Here is a 10,053-nt window from a genome sequence, read left to right on the forward strand (position 1 = left end):
GGCACTTCCTTGCCTGCGAAGATGTAGCTGGTGGGTCCCAACAGTCAGGGGGCGAACCGTTTTTTTTTGCCAGGACGCACTTCCTTGCGTGCGAAGATGTAGCTGGTGGGTCCCAGCAGTCAAGGGGAAACATTTTTTTCGTGAAATATAGTGGCCCGTACGGTGGGTCCCAGCTGTCAGGTGGAGGAATCATTATTTTCCGCGTAATAAGGAGGCACTTCCTTGCTGCGGCCATGGACCCAGCTGTCAGCCTCTCCACATACAGTCCACGTCCGATGGAAGTCATTCCTTGACCACGTTGACCACGCCGCGCCGAGAGCGCCAGGGCGATGGACGACGGCGAGGCCTAGGAAGGGGACGACACGGAGGCAGGGAAGACTCGGCAGTTGTTTCCCACGCGGAGGGGAGTACGACTGTACGAGGGTTTACTAGTTCGTCTTCCATTGCTGGAGAATAACAGCAGGTGTGGGTGAGTAGAGGGAAGGCTAGGCCAGCGATGGGAGTACGGTCGGGCGGTGAGGGCTGCACGGCAGCACAGCCGGCCGCGAGGAGGAGGGAGCAGGCAGTCCCGCCGGCGCTTGTTTGAGCGGCTGGAGCAGGAAGAGCAGAGATTGAAGAAGCACAACGGCCGTTGGATGGACATCCAACAGTTAGTGCTTGTGCATCAACCTTTTTTTAGGAAAGCCTCAAATCTGTGGAAAACAGCATACAACCCATCTTCCGTTATTTCTAATAATTTACAGCCCATTTGCTAATTCTTAAGGTTTTTTTTGGAGCCCATATTCTTTTTGTTAGCATTCAGCCCATATTGTGGCAACGGTTAAAAAATTATACGAAATTTTGCATATTTCGGTGTAGTCCGAACTGTTTTTAGTCCCGAAATTTCGACTCACATTCAAACTGATTTAAAAAATAAATGTATACCAATATAAAATCCAACAAATTCTCCATGCATAAAAATTAATGTAATTTAAAACCTTGAAATGAAAGAAAAAAATATTTGAAACTAATTTCCGGTTTGATGTGTTTTAAAAATGTACAACTCATTTCTCATTACTGATGGGCCATTTTCTTGGCCAGCCGAATGAAAGCTCTCCTCATCTAGAAAGATTTACAGCCCAACAGGCCTGACAAAGCGACTGACTTGGCAAATCACAAAAAAACTGGGCTGTGGCCGTGGACCCAGCTGTCAGCCTCTCCACATACAATACTCTTCCGATGGAAGTCGTTCCTTGACCACGTTGACCATGCCGCGTGGAGAGCACCACGGCGGTGGACGACGGCGAGGCCTAGGAAGGGGACGACGCGGCAGTGGAAGCCCGCGCGGAGAGGACTACGAGGGTTCACTGGTTTGGCTGCGGTGTGAGGCTGCCGGTGCCGCAGGGCCTGGCCAGCGGTGGGAATAGTAGGGGGCGGTGAGGCCTCTGCGGCAGCACAGCCGGCCACGGGAGGCAGGAGCATGCGGCACGTCCGGTGCTGCTTTGGGCGACTGGAGCAAGAAGACCAGAGGTTGAAGAAGCACTACGGCCGTTGGATTGACATCGTACGGTCACTGGAGCTAGAATCGTTCATATTGACTAAGTTGACAAAGCCCTTCGTCCCCATCAACTTAGTAGGCCTACAAGTCAGCCTCCCAGCAAGGTGGGTCCCAGCTAGCCGAGGGAGTATTCATTTTTTTGTGCGTAATAAGGAGGCACTTCTGGTGGGTCCGAGCTGACAGCGGGGGGCGTTTTTTTCACGAAATACGGTGGCTTGTCCGGTGGGTCCCAGCAGTTAGGGGGAAAAGATTTTTTTGCAAAATACTGGTGGCTCGTCTGGTGGGTCCCCGCTGTCAGGTGGAGGAATAATTATTTTGCACGTAATAAGGAGGCACTTCCTTGCTGCGGCCGTGGACCCAGCTGTCAGCCTCTCCACGTACAGTCCACGTTCGATGGAAGCCGTTCCTTAACCATGTTGACCACGCCGCGCCGAGAGCACCAGGGCAGTGGACGACGGCGAGGCCTAGGAAGGGGACGACGTGGAGCCGGGGAAGACGCGGCAGTGGATGCTCACGCGTAGAGGAGTACGAGGGTTCACTGGTTCGCTGCGGTGTGAGGCTGTCATCGCTGCAGAATAACAGAGGTTGTGGGTGAGTAGAGGGATGGCCTGGCCAGCGGTGGGAGTAGTAGGGGCGGTGAGGCCTCCGCCGCATCGCAGCTGGCCACGGGAGGCAGGAGCACGAAGCACGACCGGTGCTAGTTTGGGCGGCTGGAGCAAGAAGACAAGAGGTCGAAGAAGCACTACAACCATTGGATGGGCATCGTACGGTCACTAGAGCTAGAATCGTGCATATTGACTAAGTTGACGAAGCCCTCCGTCCCCGTCAACTTAGTAGGCCCACAAGTCAGCCTGCCACTAAGGTGGGTCCCAGCTAGCAGGCGGTATTCATTTTTTTGTGCGTAATAAGGAGGCACTTCCGGTGGGTCCGAGCTGACAGCAAGGGGAACGTTTTTTCGTGAAATACGGTGGCCCGTCGAGTGGGTCCCAGCAGTCAGGGGCAAACATTTTTTTCGCGATATACTGGTGGGCGTATGGTGGGTCCCTGCTGTAAGGTGGAGGAATAATTATTTTCCACGTAATAAGGAGGCACTTCCTTGAGGCTGCCGTGGACCCAGCTGTCAGCCTCTCCACGTACAGTATTCTTCCGATGGAATTCGGTCGTTGACCACATTGACCACGCCGCGCCGACAGCACCATGGCGGTGGACGATGGCGAGGCCTAGGAAGGGGACGACGCGAAGCTGGGGAAGACGCGGCAGTGGATGCCAACGCGGAGAGGAGTACGAGGGTTCACTGGTTCGGCTGCGCTGCCGTCGCCGCAGAATAACAGGGGTGTGGGTGAGTGGAGTGGAGGGATGGCCTGGCCAGCGGTGGGAGTAGTATGGGAGCAGTGAGGCCTCCGCGGCAGCACAGCCGGCCATGAGAGGCAGGAGCAGGCGGCACGACCGGCGCTACTTTGGGCGGCTGGAGCAAGAAGACCAGAGGTTGAAGAAGCACTACGGTCGTTGGATGGACATCGTACGGTCAGTCGAGCTAGAATCGTGCATATTGACTAAGTTGACAAAGCCCTTCGTCCCCGTCAACATAGTAGGCCCACTATACTGGGTCCTAGCTAGCAGGGGGAGTATTCATTTTTTTGTGCGTAATAAGGAGGCACTTCCTTGCGTGTGAAGATATAGCTGGTGGGTCCGAGCTATCAGCGGTGGTAATGTTTTTTTCGCGAAATACAGAGGCCGTTTCGGTGGGACCCAGATGTCAGGTGGAGGAAATCATTATTTTGCGTGTAATAAGGAGGCATTTCCTTGCGTGCAGCCGTGGACCCAGGAGTCAGCCTCTCCATGTACACTCCACTTCAGATGCATGTCGGTCGTTGACCACGCTGACCACGCCACGCCGAGGGCACCAGGGCGGTGGACAACGGCGAGGCCTAGGAAGGGAACGACATGGAGGCAGGGAAGACTCGGCCGTTGTTTTTGTTTCCCACGCGGAGGGGAGTACGACTGTACGAGGGTTTACTGGTTCGTCTGCCGTCGCCGGAGAATAACAGCAGGTGTGGGTGAGTAGAGGGATGGCTAGGCCAGCGATGGGAGTACGGTGGGGCGGTGAGGCCTGCGTGGCAGCACAGCCGGCCGCGGGGAGGAGGGAGCAGGCAGTCCCGCCGGCGCTTGTTTGAGCGGCTGGAGCAAGAAGAGCAGAGATTGAAGAAGCACGACGGCCGTTGGATGGACATCCAACATTATACAGGCCATCTGTGGAAAGCCGCAAATCTGTGGAAAACAACATACAGCCCATCTGCCATTATTTCAAATAATTTACACCCCATTTGCTAATTCTTATGGGTTTCTTTGGAGCCCATATTCTTTATGTTAGCATTACAGCCCATATTGTGGCCACGGTTAAAAAAAATTACGAAATAATTTTCTTGGCCATATTCTTGGCCGGTTTGATAGGCCATTTTCTTGGCCAGCTGAATGAAGCTCTCCTCGTCTTGAATGATTTGTAGCCCAGCAAGCCTGATAAAGCGACTTACTTGACAAATCACAAAAGAACTGGGCTAGCCATTTTCAGAAAGAAAAAAACTATTGGGCTGGTCTGTGGTAAACATAAAAGAAAAGGCTGTCTAGACAGGCCAGAGTGTCCCGCACAGCCCAGTTGACACCCTGCTTCCGTCTCAAAAACAAATTAGATAAATGCAACTCCAATTATGGCGATTAATAAAAATGCCACTCCAATTTCCAAACTTTGAAAAATGCCACTGCAATTTTTGCAAACTTTGAAAAACGCCACTGTAGTTTGCAAACTTTGAAAAACGCCACTCGAGACTTCGAAAAATGCCACTAGAAATGGCATGAAATGGCATTTTTCAAAGTTTGGAAATTGCAGTGGCATTTCTCGGATACACTAGATTTGGAGTGGCATTTATCAAATTAACCCAAAACAAAAATAACTGGGCAAGCTGCTGGGTCCCTGGTGTCAGCCGCTCGTTGTGCAATTCTCTCGTTTATTGATAACGTTGACAATGCCATGGGACCCAGATGTCAGAAATCCACTAGGAGGTGCCATTTTTTTATTGGCTCGAAATAAGGAGGCACTTGCTTGCGTACTGCCATGACCTTGGCGGGTCCCTGCTGTCATCCTCTCCACGTACAGTACCAGTTAGTCGTGCTTCAAAACTGATCGGCACGCCATTAAAAAAATAAAGGTCGATAACTAATGCGGCACCTCGGGCCAACGCGGCCAGATCGAATTTTGCATTAGAAATTACACACCATGTTTCGTTGACATGTGGTCCCGTTCCAACATATCAGTGAGACGTCGGCGAGTAGTAGGAGTATTTCCGAACGGACGTGTAGGCCGGGGCGCCTTTTCGTGAACCGTGGCAAACTCGCAACCATCCACCGAATCTTCGCCTTTCCCTCTTGATTTGGAACTGCTATCGCACGCTCTTCCTCTCCCCCCTCCATTTTCCTTTAGCCCTTCACCCTTTCTTCTGCCATTGTCCGATCATCTTCTCCATGGAGGGAACAGGCCGGAAACGACCCCGTTCGTCTTGCCCCGATCTGAAAGATGACATGGTGGAGGAACTCATTGATCGGTGCGACGTCATCACCTCGGCTAGCATGGCAGGTTCGTTCAAGCCCATTCTCGACTCAACTAATAACATCATTACAAAGAACCCAAGAGTCAAGGAGCGGTTTGATCTCCCCTATCTTCTTCGTCGTGACCTTGATGACTGGCGCCGGCACGACGGAGGCCTCGCCCTGTGCCAGTTGATGCCGCTTGATAATGATACGTATGATGTTAAGATGCCATCGCTCGAGGGCAAGGCTTGGGTGGGCGAAAATGGAGATTGGGTTGTTTACATTGGGTCCAACTGCGAGTGGGAACTTGTGAATGTGTACACTCGTCACCGGGTTCCACTTCCAAAAATCTCAGCATACTGCCCAGAGGTTGAGCACACCGGTAATGTACGCACGTTCAAATACGATCATGGTGACTGTCTTCTACGGAAGATAGCAATTTGTCGATGTCGGTGTACTAGAGTAGGGGTACCCTAGTATCCCGAACTTGTGCACGGGCAGTGCAGCATCCCGCGGCGAGGCTTGCGGAGTGACCGCCAAGACCCTCCGCGGCTACTTTGAAGACCATTCAAGAGCAAAGTACTCAAACCAAGGCCCCGGCAAGAGGAGCTGGCCGGGAAGGAAACAAAACCCCGGCAAGAGGAGCTTGCCGGGAAGGCCAACCAAGGCATACCAAGAAAACTTGCCACGACGCGCCACGCGTCCCGGCAAGGCCCGGTGAGCGACAAGCTCCCGAACACGACAAGACGACGACCGCGGCAAGGAGCTTGCCGCGGGAAACCCCCTACCTGGCGTGCCAAAGATGCCGGGGTGCTGATCCACGGGCACCTATGGGACCGGCTGGCCGGGTCCCTTTCGGTTCGGCGGGGGCGGAGATCGTGCAAAGAGCAAATCGAGGTGAAGCACGCGAGCGATTTACCCAGGTTCGGGCCGCACGGATGCGTAAAACCCTACTCCTGCTTTGTGGTTTGGTATTGATTTCTAGCTCGGGAGCGCGGATTGCTACAGTACACGCCGGCGGCTAGCAAGACCGAGCGTGAGTGTTCGAGCTGGCTCCCCCCTTTCTACGTTGCACACGGGCCTCCTTTTATATGCTCAGGGGGTTACCGACAGGTGGCAACGGAGGTAAAGAGCAGCACCACGCCCCCACGCCTACCTCCGTTTAGGGAGGAGGGCGTGAACCGTCCCCTTCATCATGGCCTAACGCATGCTCGCGGGGCTTAGCCCCGCGCACGCCGCCCACGTCACCCACGACGCCGCGTTTGATGCGTGCCGTTCTGGGCGTGCGCGGTGGATACGGAGTGAGATACGGCGTAACCTAGGCCGCGCGTGCCCGTGCCCTGTTTTGGGCCTGGCCCAACAGCGCTCGGCACCGTGTCTGGCCCAGGCCCGGGGGCTCCTGTCGGTGTACTAGAGTAGGGGTACCCTAGTATCTCGAACTTGTGCACGGGCAGTCGCAGCATCCCGCGGCGAGGCTTGCCGAGTGACCGCCAAGACCCTCCGTGGCTACTTTGAAGACCATTCAAGAGCAAAGTACTCAAACCAAGGCCCCGGAAAGAGGAGCTGGCCGGGAAGGAAACAAAACCCCGGCAAGAGGAGCTTGCCGGGAAGGCCAACCAAGGCATACCAAGAAAACTTGCTGCGGCGCGCCACGCGTCCCGGCAAGGCCCGGTGAGCGACAAGCTCCTGAACACGACAAGACGACGACCGCCGCAAGGAGCTTGCCGCGGGAAACCCCCACTTCGTTCCCGCGCTCCAGCACACCCGCCAACGTGTCGCTCTAGGACCCTCCCAAGCACACGTGGCAGGAGGCCGTGCAGCTAGGGGTGCGCGGTGGCAAGCAGGCGCTGACAAGATAACCATCGTGGAAAACGGTGGCGTCCCTAGCGGTCCCTTTCGATACTGTTTAGGCGACACAGATGGGCAATTAATGCCCTTGTCCCCTGCCGCCAGGGTTAGGTATGATACACAGTAACAGGTAGCTATGCCTACCACAGCACCTTTCCGTTTTTGCCCTTTACCTCCGTTGCCACCTGTCGGTAACCCCCTGAGCATATAAAAGGAGACCCGTGTGCAACGTAGAAAGGGTGGAGCCAGCTCGAACACTCACGCTCGGTCTTGCTAGCCGCCGGCGTGTACTGTAGCACTCCGCGCTCCCGAGCTAGAAATCAATACCAAACCACAAAGCAGGAGTAGGGTTTTACGCATCCGTGCGGCCCGAACCTGGGTAAATCGCTCGCGTGCTTCGCCTCGATTTGCTCTTTGCACGATCTCCGCCCCCGCCGAACCGAAAGGGACTCGGCCAGCCGGTCCCATAGGTGCCCGTGGATCAGCACCCCGGCAGTCGAGTTCCCAACCGCTCTTGGAATTACAACAACTATCAAGTTGTGGCTATCTTCGACAAGCTTGTTGTCGTCCTTCGTGGTTCGACTCGATGGATATTGCTCAAAAATCAGTTTCTGTACACGGATGAGTACTGTGATGCAATTCAATACGAGGGCCTTGTGTTTGCTGCCACCACTCGTGGCACTATTTTTGCATGGCATCCTAGTAGTTTCGGTACGGTTGTCTTCCATCATAATTATAATTGTTTCATCCACATGCATGCGGGTTAGCAAGTTTCCCTTTACTAATTAACCTTCTTCTTGTGTTTCCAAGGTCCTATGAACATCCCACCACCTATACTTGAAAATTTTTATAACCAAGGGGGAGATGACGATGGTGATGATCACGAGCATGAGGACGAGCAACGCCGATATACTCTATGGCGCCTGGCAACTAATTCCGATGGATCACCTCTTCTTGTGTGTATACAGCCCATTGATGATGTTACTGCTAAGGAAGTAGGTGTCTCCCATGGTCGCACTCTCCGGACCTATTCCAACACCCGTTGCATGGTATTCGGGATGGATACTAGTGTGCTAGAGCCAACTCCTTCTCCCTGGCACAGAAATTGATAGTCTTGGAGAAAACTCGCTCTTCCTTGGACAAAACTATCCGATGATGGTGAAAGGCGATCCAACTCCTGTTGACACATTTATGAGAAGAAACTGTGTCTATACCTCGGACATTTGGGTGGTTCCCTACCCTCGTACTGACATAGTAGGCCGCTTCAGCCTGGATGATCGGTCCTGCATTGGTCTCCAGATCGACAACAGATGGCCCGTCCCAGAGAATCACTTGTGGTTCAAAGCAAGCGTTTCCAACGCCGCGGAATGGTTGAGTTGAAGTTCATTTCATGGCTTGTTATTTGTTGTGTGGTGAAAACTTTAGTATTTATAATGTACCCTCATTGTCTATGTGGGTTGATGACCAGTTGTATGTAATAAAATGATATGCCTATGATAAACTTACTAAATTTATGAATGGCTTTCGAGTCGCTTCTCTAAATTTGTACTAGTTTCACACGCTTTGCGCGTCCGGCGGGTGTTTTTACTGTAGCCATATGTTAATGTGTTCGTTGTACGTAACCAGCACCTCAAATCCTCGATACTAGTATACTATATACTAGTAGGAGTAAGTAGTAGGAATAGTAGGGTGGCATGGGCCACAACAAGCATTCACGTCCAGGAGTACGGCACACGCCACCACCACGACATCCATCTGACACCATATTATTTCTTGGAGTCCGTTCTAGAGCAATCTCTTCAACCTCGTCGTTTCTCTAACTTCAGCCATCGTGCGGCGGGCGAGGTGGGGGTTTGCCGATAGTCGGTTTCCTTAACTGCAGTCCCACTTGTAAGGCCAACTTCAACGCACGACCCCAAACGGACCTCCGTTTTGCATGAACTCCAACGATAATTTTGACTAGAAAAGCAAGACCAAAGAAAATAAGAACCACAAGAATACATTTTACTACTCCTGTAAGTTGGATTAGTGCCTTCTCGATGCATTCATTGTTGATCTGCGGAGGCTCGATCTTGCGTGCTTCTTTCTTCTTCGAGTGTAAAGAAGTAGACGTTGCTTCCTCGCATCTAGTCTCATGTCTAGCCTCTATTCTAGTAGGAGTATCAACAAGTGCACGAATCTCATCCGATAGAAGAACCGAAGATTTGGTCGGGTTCTTCCTCCTTTTGCCGACACGTGGGACATCCAGCATCCAGGTCGTGTCATGAAAGAAAATAGAGTGGTAGTTGAAACCACGAGATGTGCATCTTGGGTTAAACTGTAAATAGAGTCTTACTACTCTTGAGTAACTCCAAAAGCGGCCACCGAAGATCTTTATTGGATTTGTTTTTCATCACCGGCACGTCGAGGTGAAGGATGTGCAGGTTCAGTGGGTCCTCTTGCGTTTTCATTGACATGTGGGGCCGCATGTGAGCAACTAGACGATGGGCTCTGCGCGTCCGCTGGCTGGCTGAGAAGGGAGATAGAGGAGGGCTGAGCACAGACTGCAGGAAATTTGTTCTACGTACCTCGATATAGGCTCGATATAGTGGGGTGGCATGGGCCATAACTCAGTAGCATTCACGTCTAGCAGTATGGCACACGCCACCCAGACGAGTCCCATCCGACACCAATTTTTTCTTGGAGTCCTTGCTACAGCCATCTCTTCTCCCTCCTGTTTTCTCAGCCATCCGACAAGATAATTACTGTAGTATCATATACTACTACATGGATTTGACGGAAAGATAAAAATACGTACGGATCCATCAACGTTGAACGACATCCTCATGCCCTAGTGCGCCGGGTCACCAACCAACGTGTGAGGAGCAGCGGCGTTGGCGGCGAGCTCAACGTGCTTCTGAACAGTGCCGTCCAAGGTTGCCCTGCGCTCCAAGAAGGCCAGCGTCCTATCGTCCTCTTCTTGCATGTAGTAGTCCTTGTGGACGATTTGCGCGTAGACATGGGTGATTATGTCGATGGTGTCTTGTTGCGCCAGGCGCTGCGCGGCGAGCGCGACCTCGAGGTGGACATTCTCCGGCGTGACAGCA

Source organism: Triticum urartu, chromosome 7 (assembly GCF_003073215.2).
Source record: "Triticum urartu cultivar G1812 chromosome 7, Tu2.1, whole genome shotgun sequence".
Classification (NCBI taxonomy): Eukaryota; Viridiplantae; Streptophyta; class Magnoliopsida; order Poales; family Poaceae; genus Triticum; species Triticum urartu.